The sequence below is a fragment of the Echinops telfairi genome, unplaced genomic scaffold (assembly GCF_000313985.2).
Source record: "Echinops telfairi isolate 266 unplaced genomic scaffold, ASM31398v2 ScPeMD7_25;HRSCAF=90, whole genome shotgun sequence".
Taxonomy (NCBI): Eukaryota; Metazoa; Chordata; class Mammalia; order Afrosoricida; family Tenrecidae; genus Echinops; species Echinops telfairi.
In genome coordinates this window covers 17,177,486-17,190,118 of record NW_022103922.1, presented here as the reverse complement: position 1 = coordinate 17,190,118, position 12,633 = coordinate 17,177,486, and the positions used below count along the sequence as shown (strand labels likewise).

Here is a 12,633-nt window from a genome sequence, read left to right as displayed (position 1 = left end):
CGCGCGCGATGCTCCGCGCCCCGCGCGCCCCGCGCGCCCCGCGCCTCTTGCACAATTGCTGGCGCTGCTGCTCCGAGGGGGAGCGGGAGCTGGAGGAGGCGAAGGGGAAACAGCCCAGAAACTTTCATCTTGGACCGCGCTCAAGCCAGGGAGGGAAGTTCCCTGGTGCCTCCCTCCCAGGCACGTACGTGGTTGCTTTGCAAAGCCCTGCACCAAACCCTCACAAAGCAAGAGTTCGAATGATAGCATCCACCACTCAGCTCGAAAGTATTTCTGACCAATATTCTTTCGGTTCTCGAGCTGATGGCGCTTGTTCAGAAGTGGATGCTGTTCCACGAAATTAAACTACGATGGCTTTCTTTTCCTAAAACCTGTGTTTTGCTGATAAAAGTTCACGAGAATGAAATACTTCATTGAGTGAATCAGGTTTTTGAAAATATTGGTAATGAGATAAGAAAACAACTTGTCAAAGCTTTTAACTACCGCAAGTTTAGAAATGCATCTGCAGCCAGGGTTTTACAGTATTTAGCTAGCGAACAGTTCAGACAGGATAAACGCATTTGAATAAGGTGTATTTTGATATATCCTGTAGAGGGACCCTGATTACTGCTGATACAGTAATCTGGGATTGAGATGCAACCAACACACACCTAATAAGCAACTCTTTATGTGCAATTTCCCCTTCTTGCAAGTTAAAGTTCATTTCCTCACAGAGAAGCCCATTGTCATTGCAGAATGTTTTAAGTGTGTTTCTCTGGCACATTCCTTCTGGGTGGCTCTCTGATGGCAGGGACACAGATGGCGTTTTCACTGACCTTGGGACCAAACAACTTGTGTGGTACTTTTGAAATTAGATGTCACCTTCAATATTGTCCTTGAGTAAGTTGAGGTATTGAGTGTGTGTATGGGGGGGGGTGTTTGGGGGGGGGGTGGGGGTGCAAAGGGAAGAGAGAGAGAGAGAGAGAGCACGCACTCGCGCGCTCCCTGGAGCGAGCCAGCTCAAAATGGTTTAGGTCTCCCTCTAGCTAGAAAAGAGTTAATAAAACCAGATAGAGATAATGATCAATTGATACATGGCTATTGAACCACATAGATGGTGTTAGATTGCTTCTTTGGCAATAGCTCATTTCCAAGTGGATTTTGAATATTAAGGAGACTTTAAGTCTTGGAAAACATGTTAGCTGAAAAACAAAAGTAAATTATATAAATAACTGGATCGGAATTGGGAAAATAATTTGAAATAACTCCGAGAGAAAAACTTGCCCAACTATGCTATTATGGTGTCTCTGATCCAGCTGTTTGGTATATAAAGATCTATTTTGTGTGTGCCTGTGTGCATGAACGTGGAGTAGCGTGTTAGACTGTGAAGCGAATTCAAATATGGGGAAACAATGTATGCATCGTGGGTACTATATGAAACAACTTTATATTAATTACAGTGCTTACCAAACAAACAGTGGTACGACAAAGAGAGAAGGAAAATACGAAAATTATGATTCAACTATTACTCTTTAAATAACATAATTTATAGAGTTCTTCTCCTCCCTCCCCCTTGATTCAATGTTTCTCTTTAATGCAATTTTGGAAAGCAAGTACGTAGAGGTAATTCGTTAATGTGCCTCCCCCCCCCTTCAGGATGACAGTTTTAGTTTGTATAAATATTATATAAATAAGTTAGAACTATGTGCAAATAGAAAAATATATGTGCTGTACAGGTTTAAGGTGTTCATTTTCTTATCTATAGATCATCATCAGCGCTGATTCAGCATCTCTGTTTGTGTGTCTGTGTGTGCGGCTTTTCTGGAGTCTGAGGACACTCTTAAAGCCATCGGTAAAAGGAATACTAGTTTCAAGATGCTCCTGAAGGCAGCTTTTGTTTCACTACAGGCAAACGTTTGTCCAATTTAATCAATTATACAGCCTTCCAATACATCTCATTTCTAAGGCATAAAGAGCTTTTTGGAGATTCTGATGAATTTCTGTGTAAACATTTATATAGCTCCGGGAATAAGTATAATTATTTGGACATATATTTTTTAATTGCGAAGTTTTCTTTAATAGTATAAAATGCTATGGCTTCCTTGACTATTGCGTTAATGTTAGAAAAGGAAAAGATAGTAGCATCACTAAGTTACAGATAACCCATTTCAGACCAGTATACAGCTAGAGAAACGCTGGTGGTAGGAAATGCTTCCTGAACGCAGCGTCTAAACTGGGTCTTCATCCTCTGTAGGTATTCTACCAGGTAGAGCTAGAAGAGTTTGGTAGGTTTGTTTAAAATCTAAGAAGAGTTGAATCTGTTTACATACAAATCTTTCACTCTCGCTAATATTAACAAAAGGACATTAAATTTGGTGGGATTAAGTATCTCCCTCCTGAATAATCTACCAGAAGTTCAAGACATTGACAATTCAAATACCTCTCCATCTTTACTCTTCCTTTCCTCACTTTCTCATATCGAGAGAGGGTTTGCTCAGAGGGGATCATTTCTTTCTGTGTGTGGAAGAAGAGTTGATAACCTTCTGGATGCTACTTTTGACTTTTGTAAAGTGAGTTCTTCTTTGGGTCACTTTGATCAGTGACGGGTGGAGAGTGACCAGAACCCCGTGCTCATTTTCTGTGCTACTCTGGTAGAGTGTGGAATCGTCATTTGCTCATTTTTGCCTCTGGAGGTATTGTTAAAAATAAAAGATACGACCTGTTTAAAAAAAATTTTTTTTTTAAAACAAGACTTCAAAAAATCACGTTTCTCTATTTTGGTGACCATTTTGGCACTTGAGAAATTAGCAAATAAAATTATTATTCCTACCCAAAGGGATGGAAGATGCTAAGCTCTTTTAAAGTCTTTTCAGAAACAAAACCATGATAGGGTACCCCACAATACTAGGCCCATTTTCCTTATTATTACTGGTGAAGTATATTTAACCTGTTTCAAATAAAATGTAGATCCCTTAATAAGGCCTCCTTTCCGAGAGAATAAAATACTAAGTTAGAATTATAAATGACTCTCTGCATCATTATGCAGTAATTTAGGATTCACCCAATGATGTAACAAAATTAACAACATAATTTCATTGTGAAACTGTATCTTATTAAATAACAACTGTCTGACATTCTCTTACAGTTGCTTTATTTAACTTCATGCAAATATTATTAGTAGTGACATTTTTCTATTGTGCATTAGATTCTCTCATTAGCATGATGTGTTATCACCAGAGAAATAATTTCCTAGATAGGTGAGGGGCTAAGCAAGAAAGCTAAAAATTAAATCAACGGTTTACATTAATACCAGAGCACCTGCTCACTGGAGATATGGCAGAGTCAAACAAACTTTCTTCTCAATATAAAGTCTAGCACATTTCAGAGAAAGGATAAATAACGTATATTGCAAGAAATACAGAACACTGCTGTAATCCATTTAGAAACATGCTAGATAGGAGTTTCCCCTCAGGTCCTCTTGGTTCTCGGTAGTCATATAAGGACACAATCTCAGATTGCTGAACCTGTATTTGAAAATAGAAATGATGGCTTTGTCTGACTTTCTCTTCCCCCAAATTGTTGGAGTGTTTATTCACTAGCAATTTAAAAGACACACGTTTTTTCTTACCAGTCAGGTGCTTAATTATATATTGTGGTTTGATTCTTTGTTGTAGTTCACAAACAGCATTTTTATTCTAAACCCTATCCTACTCAAGTACACACTCCTTTAACAGAGGATGGATGTACCTATTTAATCAGAGCCCCAGTAAAGCAGTTGATACTGAATGGTCTTTGGAAATGTCTGAACTTCGACAGGCGGTCTTCATCCCTCTCTCTCCTTAGGTACGCCTTCTTTACTACCCTCCTTGAGGTGTTTTAGTATTCATGGTGTACGTGAAGAGGATTAAATTGTTCAGACTTCTGGTCCTGATGCTAAAATAGGAGACCAGGAGGCATGCAGTACCAGCCTGTTGAATTACTAGGCTGCTACCTCCAATTTAAGCTCCCCTCTAGGTTGAGTGATCATATGCTTCATTTGGACTTTTTAACCACAGGCATATATTCCAATGTAATTGTTAACATCCACTCTGACCATGTAAACACTGAAATAGGAATATTTGCGTAATAGGTAAACTATGAATTGTCGCTTCGGTACAGGTGCCTGTGTGTTGTCCTATACTCTCTGCAAGGCTGTTTCTAAAGAACTACTCAGTCTTCCCTTAACAGCAAGGAATGACAATATTTACAATGAAATGGGAAGGGAGTGGATGATGTACATGGCACCCCATGTCCATATTAATGAACGTTAAATCACCCACAAAGGTGTTCTCATATGTATACAACACAGTCTATGTATTTTTAAAAACCCGTGCAAAAATTTCAGCTATAGTTTCACCATACTACCTTAACTGATTCTGGACCTGTTAGGTAATCCTTTAGAAATTCTTTTATTTTCTCAGTATTCTCTGCTCTCCGAACGAGTATTGTGTGCTTACATAATTTGTAAAGCGATTTTGCTCAAGTGAATTAAATAACCACAGACGGAAGTTAACCCCTACAGGTGAAGATACCTTACAAGTAATTGTAGGTATTTAAAAATAATAGTATTTATGAGTGTATCTCAACATTCACTGATGAGTGCAATTATCCATGCATGGTTTTATGGAAACCTGATTAATGTAGTGAGAGGGTAGATTTGGGCGACCAGGCAGCACATCCTCCCACTCCGTGTCAGGGTTAAGAGCCGAGGCAAGTCCTCCCCACAGAATGAGATGCTGAGTAAGGCATCTCTGAGAAGTTGGGGCAGAAGTGAGTGAGTCACAGACAAGGCAGGATTGCAAGGACTCTGGTGATAGTGAAAGCATCCAAGTCTGCCAGGTCGTTGTGACACCGGAGCTGATTCCAAAGGGAACAGTCCGTTACAGATAGGGAGCTGGCGTCACACACATCACTGAAAAACCAAAACTCTCAGGGCTGCTCCCTTGTCACTGTGTGTGCATATACTCACTCGCTCACTGGCTCGCTCGCCCACCCACCCACCCACCCACTCATGCACAGAAAGTTACCCTGGGTGTATGTCCTGATCGATCGACCAGTCTGCAGGGCTTTTGAGGTGACTAGCTGACAACTCTGTGGAGCTGAAGAATAATTTTCTGAACATAGGAGCCTAGATTATATAATCTAGGGGAAGAGATTGGGATTTGATGTCGTTTCTGTAATTTGAATCAATGCAGGTCTGCCTTGGCCTAGGCCTTAGCTCCTTTTGGTCTCACAGAGTAAGGCCAGAGACTTTTGTGGATGGTCAGATGACATTTTCAGCAAGAGGGGAGTCGTCTCTGCACACCTGGCTTGTTATTGTTCAAAGAACAGGCGCTAACCTGGCTCCGAGGCTTCCGTTCGTGGAGGGGCTTGCAGTGTAGCTTGTTCTGTGTGCAGGATGAATTTTCTTGACCATGTGAACCTTTCCATGCACCTCTAGTGGTATGCTTTTGTTGCTAAATGACTCCCTCTCTCTGCACCCTTGCTCAGAAGATTTTCTTTTCTTTTTGGGGGCGTGGGAGGGGGGGCAAAGGGGTCATAGGAAATGATTGATCCTCAGGTCTGTTTGCCAACACTGATGCCATATTTACTTCCAGGAAAGCAGCTGGCTTCCACATTTTACTCAGTTGATCTTCTCAGGGCCTGTAGGGGAGGGGCCAGAAAGCGTGCCAAAGACCCTTTCAAGGAACACTGACGTCTATTTTTAAGCTTTTGAAAAATAAAAGACAAGGGCATAATTCATGAATCAAAGCTTTTATGCCCTGCCATATAAGCAAACCATTGCATGGCAGAGGTTGAATTTTCCCCCGACAAGATAAAAATAGAAAACATGAAGGGGAAACCAAGATGGGGGAAAAAAAACCCTGAGCAACTAAAGCTCTTAAAAAGTTTTAATATGTGCAGGTGATGTCCTAGGAATCTTGCCTGAGGCTGTAGCATCCAGGTACCATCTCTTCAGTGCGCATGTTCAGTGCTGCCTTCTCCATGCCCAGGTAGCAGAAAGTTTCGAGAGGAGGAAGAATAAAAGTATTGATTCATTTTTAATTTGCCCGTTCCCTGTAGGAGGCCCACCAAATTTGCTAGTGCCCATTTTGAACCCTAAGGTGAGAAATGCTAAGGCCGGAGTTCATTTGGGCGAGGACCGCTCACAGCCTCCTGTTTGTTATTCAAATGTTGGACGGAGTTTTCTTGCCACAAAGTGCAGTGCTCAAGCTGGTTGTAAGACCTGTATCTCTTCACCACTCACAGCTTTCCCTAATGCACCTACTTGTGGAAAGACAACACACTATTCAAACTGGTTAGTTTAGGAATCAAATCCTCAGCTCATTAATCATCACTCCAATTAAAAATTTTTTGAGAGAATTGATCCTTTAACAACAAATTAATATCCCTTTGTTTTTCTTTAATTAAGCCCATCAGTTTCTCATTTCTCTCTGTTAAGAAAATGAAAATAATCTTGGAACAGTAGGAAGTTACTCAGTGAAACAACCGGTTCTCTTGAGCATATCTGACATCCTATTCACTCAGTATTTCTGGCCTGTGATGCTATCTCAGTGCTGTTTTAGCGGGGTGTGGTGGGGGGAGGTAAATCTCATTTCTCTTTGGTAGGCAGAGATTTACTTAGTGTTCTAAATATCATGGTTAGGATGTGCTTTTTCACACCCTACCCCCACCCCTACCCCAACACAGCTGATCTCCCTCACTCTTTTTCCAGTGCTTCCACTTTATCTTTCTGATTCCCTGCTCCTGTCACTGGCTGCTTGTGCCTGAATGTAAAGGAACAGAAGGAGCCTTGTCCCGCATGTACCCACGAGTGTGGAAGGCCCCCTTTGGCCAGTTCCTCATTCTGGGGAAGGTATGGGAAGGGGTGCCCACCCACAGACGTGATCTCTTGCTGGAAGTACTGCCAGGGGCACCGTGATAAGTACTGTTATGTAAGGGCATGATAAAAAACGTGTAAGGCCCAGCCATATCAGTCACAAGCTGTTGAAAGGCAGCTCCACTTGATACTTAGCCTTTGTAACAAAGTATATACTTGGCTGAAGAGAGAGATTTTATTTGTCTCTTCTTTAAACAAACAAACAAACAAACAAACAAACAAAACAAAGTTGAATTTACCATGTTTTTTAGTTAGGCTTTTATCTTTACAAGAAGTAATTTCTTTTGGAGGAGGAAATAAAAAGCCAGTGTAATTGATGAAAGACACTTCTTGAGACAAATACCAGTTCGTAAGTATCAATGGAAACATTTAAAAGAGGAACTGAAGTGTTGGCAGGGCCGATGTGAATGGGTGACATGATGGAACAGAAATGTATAATGTGCGGTGCCCATAACACGTGGGGAGGATTCAGTACTGTTTAGCGTTGAATACATTTTAACTCCTTGCCCAAGAAGGTGGAGAGATGGTTAGAATGGTCAAAGATGAGAAACGATCATCCCACATGGAAAAAGGATCATTTCCATGATTGCCTCCTGTTCTTTCTTGGGACTGCCCTACATGTATCACCTTCATTGGGGGCTTTTAGTGGCTATGTGTTCTTTAGGACTAATGTACAATGATTAGAGTGTCGGAACCCGGGGGTCTGAAGGGGGTGGGGATCAGGATAATGACTATTTTGCCTGCAAAAAATAATAACTTTCAGCTGGCTTAATTTAATAACAAAGTGGTATTAAAATGAGATCCTCCATTAGTGGGTTTTAATAATACATTTTCCGTCCTTTCTACTGAAATTTAAGCAAGAGAGAGTTCATTGGCTTAACCCATCAGGATGGGTATTTGGGGCACCCGAAGAAAGCTGTGTTCCACTGTGTCGTCCTCCAGTGCCAGAGGACACAACTGTGACGCCATTCGAAAACCAAACTAACTCTGAGCACGTTCTTCAGCCACACCCAAGGGTGCTCTTGGTGGGCCAGATGATCTGCTATTTGGCAGAGGTGGCTTTCCTCTAATTCTTTGTTTAGGTGTAAATATTATCATACCTGAGAGAGCTAACGCCAGAGTCATTCTCTAGTCTGTGTGGAAAGGTTTACTTTTCAGCTGAGGAAAATATTAAAAATGCCCCGTAGCAATGCTCTTCTATGGGACACATAGATAGGCAGCAAGTCCACCCCTGGACTGCTGTCCGGTGGCTGGTGGATGGCCAAGGGATTTATTTCTAGGTTGATCGAGGACTTCTCAATGATTGCCTCAACTGAAGACATATTTCCCACCCTAAGAATCTCATTCTCATTTTGCCCTGCACTTGTTAGTACCTGTGAACATCGTCTTGGGGAAGGCCCGGTGTCTTCCACTGAGAAATAGCTCAATCTGAAGCTGCCATCTTCACCGAGTGAGGAGCTCCAGTGCTGTTCTCAGCAGAACCACGCATGTGTGAGGGACTCAGAATTTGCATATCGTCACCATTTCCTTCCCTAGCCTCATCGTTTTGTGATTGGCCACATTGGGAAAGCAATCATGGGCTACCCAATCTTAAAATGTGCTGTCCATCCAGCTGTAGCGGTGGTTGTGGGAAAGAGTTCACCTATTTTTTTAAAAAACTTTATTTTGGACATTCATCATAAAATGAGTGGGAAAGGGTAGGAAAAGTTACAATCCCGACATCTGGGAGAGTTTGTTTTAGTAGCCGGCCTGCAAACCAGAACTCTGACTTGATACAGGTGAGATGTGTTATGGGAATAAAGGCCTTGTTCATTTAATGAACCCCGCCTGCCTGTCAGCTTGCTTTTTCATGCATCATTGTTGTTCAAATAAGAAAAAGAGAGTGTTCACAGCCTGTGGTAAGATTAGAGTAATGAAAATTAAGTGTTAATCTGTTGATAGCAAGCACATCCCATATCCTGCACCCAGGTGACATCCATGCATGTATAATATATTCCAGGTTTTCTCGTGACCAGAGAAGCTTGGAAGTTCATTATATTAAAAACACTCTTTTGGTAAAAGTGAGAAGTTGATTATTTTTACTTGTGCAAATACTTTTTAGCAGCCCCCCCCCCCCCTTGAATTACCACCTCCTTTCTGAGTCCTCTCATCACCTGTGTGCACTGGAATTTCCTTACTTTGCTCTTTTTAATGTAACAAATGGAGAATGCTTAAATGAACGAACCTCAGCATTGCCTTAATTTGAGGTATTCTTTTCTAGAAATTGGTGGTTTAATTGGAAAGTGATGGCAATGGTGAATTCCTGGAATAACACAAGTTGAGTGGTGTTAGCAGTCATGATCTCATTCTCTATTTTTTCATGTGAAAACAGAAATAAAGTGCAAAAGCAAACAGCAAAACCAGGAATCTTCCAGAATTGGTTCCATGCTTGCAGTCAGCAAACTTTGGATGATAACCTGAAGAGATCTGCTTTTGGTCATTATGGGTGGTGATTGTGCCCAAGTTTCTTGACAATCCTTTCAAGTGTTAGACTAGGGAAACCAGCATGAATGGAATGATCCACCTTTTTCCTATAGTTATTTTTTTTAGCAGTTTTTGTTTTTTACCATTTCACTCAGTAATTTTTGGAAGTTTATTTCCTAAGGTTATACCTTTAAAGAGAAAAAATGCATTTGGTCTTAGAGGATACCAAGACCGTGCAGAGAAAGATAAGGTGAGCACTGGCTTAACTAGTGTATTTTGAGTGCCTCTTCTATGCAGCCTACCACGGAAGATCATTTTCAGAGAGGCTTTTGAAAGAAGTGTGAAAGGGATGGGAAGAGGTAAATTAATAACCGAGTTCCAGGTGTCTGCTTCTAATTGCTCACATTTCACACATAATGGAAATTAAGGAAAAAATGCCTCCCATAAGGAATATATCATATTGTTGTTCAGATATCGGGCCTATGACTACATTTATAGAGCTTATATGTAAGGTATTTTCTCTTTTCTTATTCAACTGGGATTCAAGGAATGCAATGTGATCATTATGATTTGGTGAATTGTTTACTTAAAGTTGTTAAGAATCAACAGAATTTGGGATTAAAGTCTGATTGTGAAGTGTTTGGCATTTGTTCAAGGGTTACTTTCTGAAGGTGAAAATGGAAGAAAAAGTCTTCTCAGGAGGGAAACATCTAATTAAAAGGCAGTCTTTTAAGCATGTGGCCCATGGATGAGACATCATTACAAGATATTGCACATTTGATCCAAATTTTTCTTTAAGAAATTGGAAAGTGATGGATCATAGCCTTCATGTAGTTTGCTTGGTATCTCAACATTACTGTAGCGATGTATCCAAATAAACTTCTGTTAATGTAGTTGGTTAAAATGCAAAGGTGGTTTCTTCCTCAGGGAAAAAAAATACAGTACTTTAAATTTGTGTATAAGATTCACAAATATGTGTGTTGTTGTTGATGGTAAATAATGAAACAAGAAAAGACTTTTCTTTCTGCAGAAAAATTGTTTGCACTTTTTGAGTTAAGTTGTGAAGAACAAAAGCAACTATAAAGAAGTGCTTGGTGGTTTTGTCTCAGGCATTCACTTTCAGGTAATGTCAGTTAAAAGAAATAGGTCATGGCTATTGAGGTCATTTTACTATGACATCATGTGTATTGAATATAATTGTAAACATCAGATTGTGCCGTACATGTGGAACCCGTAAAGATGAGTATATGTTGTAATAAAATAATGTTTCTGCATGTGAAATAACAGGTTTCAAAATTTTACCTTGAAGTCATCAGGTTGCCTTACTCTAACTTTTTAAACAGGGGGCCAGTTCACTGTCCCTCAGACCCGTTGGAGGGCCGGACTATAGTTAAAAAAACAAACAAACTATGAACAAATTCCTATGCATACTGCGCATATCTTATTTTGAATTGAAAAAACAAACGGGGCAAAAACACCTGGCAGGCCGGATGAATGTCCTCAGCAGGCCACATGTGGCCCGCAGGCCGTAGTTTGAGGACGCTTGCGCTAGGGTTTTCTTTTATTTAAGTGCATGCTATCCCAACATGGAAGTGTTAGAATTGTTTAGCACCTGCAGGAATGAAATGACTATTGAGTCTAAGACAGACGTTGGCACTAACAATTTCTCTGGACTACCTTGAAGAAGGTGGTTGGTTGAAAACCAGTATAAGTTTGTTGAAGCATTGTGTCCTTACCTGGATTTGCTCCTCTTCACCCTTACACTTTTCATTGCACATATATTTTATTGAACAAGTGTATATTGGAATAAAAATAGCTTCACATCGCCTTATAGTAGATAAATCTATGGAATGATATTTTTTTAGCATAAGTCAAAAAGTACTGCAACCAGGGTCCAAGTTCATACTGCACAGGCTAATTCCAAACCAGAAATGTTTAACTGTCTGATCAGTAGATGGTTTCAGACAAGTTCTCTCAGTAATACTCTTGTCTTAGTCTCAGTAGAGTACTGGACCTTTCAACTCAAGGTAGAGGTTTCAGCTCAGCAGGTATGGTGACAATATTTTGGGCTTCCAAAGGAATATTGATTGATTCTTCTCAAAAGACAAGGTAGGGCATGGGGATTTCGAAGTTTGAATAACCGAAAACTGCATTGGTGAGAAAAAGGCCAGGAAAATTTGTGCTGAGGAATTTTTTAAAACATCACAATATGCCTACCTCACTCAAAACTCTGCCCATCCACATTGCGGTCCTGACCTTGCCCCTAAACTTCTGTTTGTCCTCGCAACTCAAAGGGCACTTCGAAGGACTACGATTTGAGTTCCTTGAGGGTGCCAAACTCCAGTTTGATGTGCTGTAAATTGAAGAGGCCACATTTTGAGGGAAGGAACAGGCATGGAAACATTGCCTTAAGAAATGGGCAGAGCTTGATGGAGGCTCTGTCAAGAAAGAATAGCTTCCCATTTTGATATTACTGGTTAATAAAGCTGTTTGGGGTTTTCTAATAATGTGTGTTGACTTTTTAAAAAGTTTGGAAAAATTATTGTGTCGGAATTCCATTGCCCCCCCACCCTAACTTTCCCCCCCACTAACTTTTCTATGCCTCTAAGTATTTGTGTGTGTGTGTGTGTGTGTGTGTGTGTGTGTGTGTGTGTGTAAGACTACCCTTCTCTTTTTCTTCCACAAGTTCCTTATCTTCTGTTTGGTGTGGTGTGGCGTGGTGTGTGTGGTGAAGATCAGGAGGTGTCTCACTGAGCCAGGCGGAGGTCATGTAATTGAAGCGCTGGTGGATCTAAATCCAGCCATCAGGAGGGAGCCACTCCTAAAGTGTAGCTAGTTGTCCACAGGTGAGGAATGCAGGCCCTGTACTTCCCAGATAGTCGTTTTTGTTTTTTTTTAAGTAAAAAATGAGAAAGCCAGATTTTATGTGAAATCTCCTGATTTTGAAACCTTGGTAAGATGTTAGAATATTTTTAAAAACTGTGTGGTCCAAACAGAACTCATCTGCAGGCTATATTGAGTCCACTCGCTGCCAGATAGAAACCTCTGTCTTAGATAATATTTTAATGGATGGAGATAATAGTTTCATTGCATGTGATCATTCATCTAGGGAATTCCCCAAAGGTTTGAACCAAATTCTTTCTTTATTTTCTTTAACTGTTTTAAAGAAAAGTTAGTAAATAGATTTCTGGTGCTGATAGTTTTGATGTATAGCTTTTCTCCTCCTGAGCCATATTGAAAGAAGGAAAAAATGAAACAGAAAACAAAGAGCA

At 40.5% G+C, this 12,633-nt stretch overlaps 1 protein-coding gene across 2 annotated transcripts in view; it reads left to right on the top strand.

Moving 5' to 3' along the window:
* Nucleotides 1–12,633, top strand: part of BNC2 (basonuclin 2) — a 332,447-nt gene that overhangs the window by 1,050 nt on the left and 318,764 nt on the right. The gene's annotated exons all lie outside the window — the stretch shown is intronic.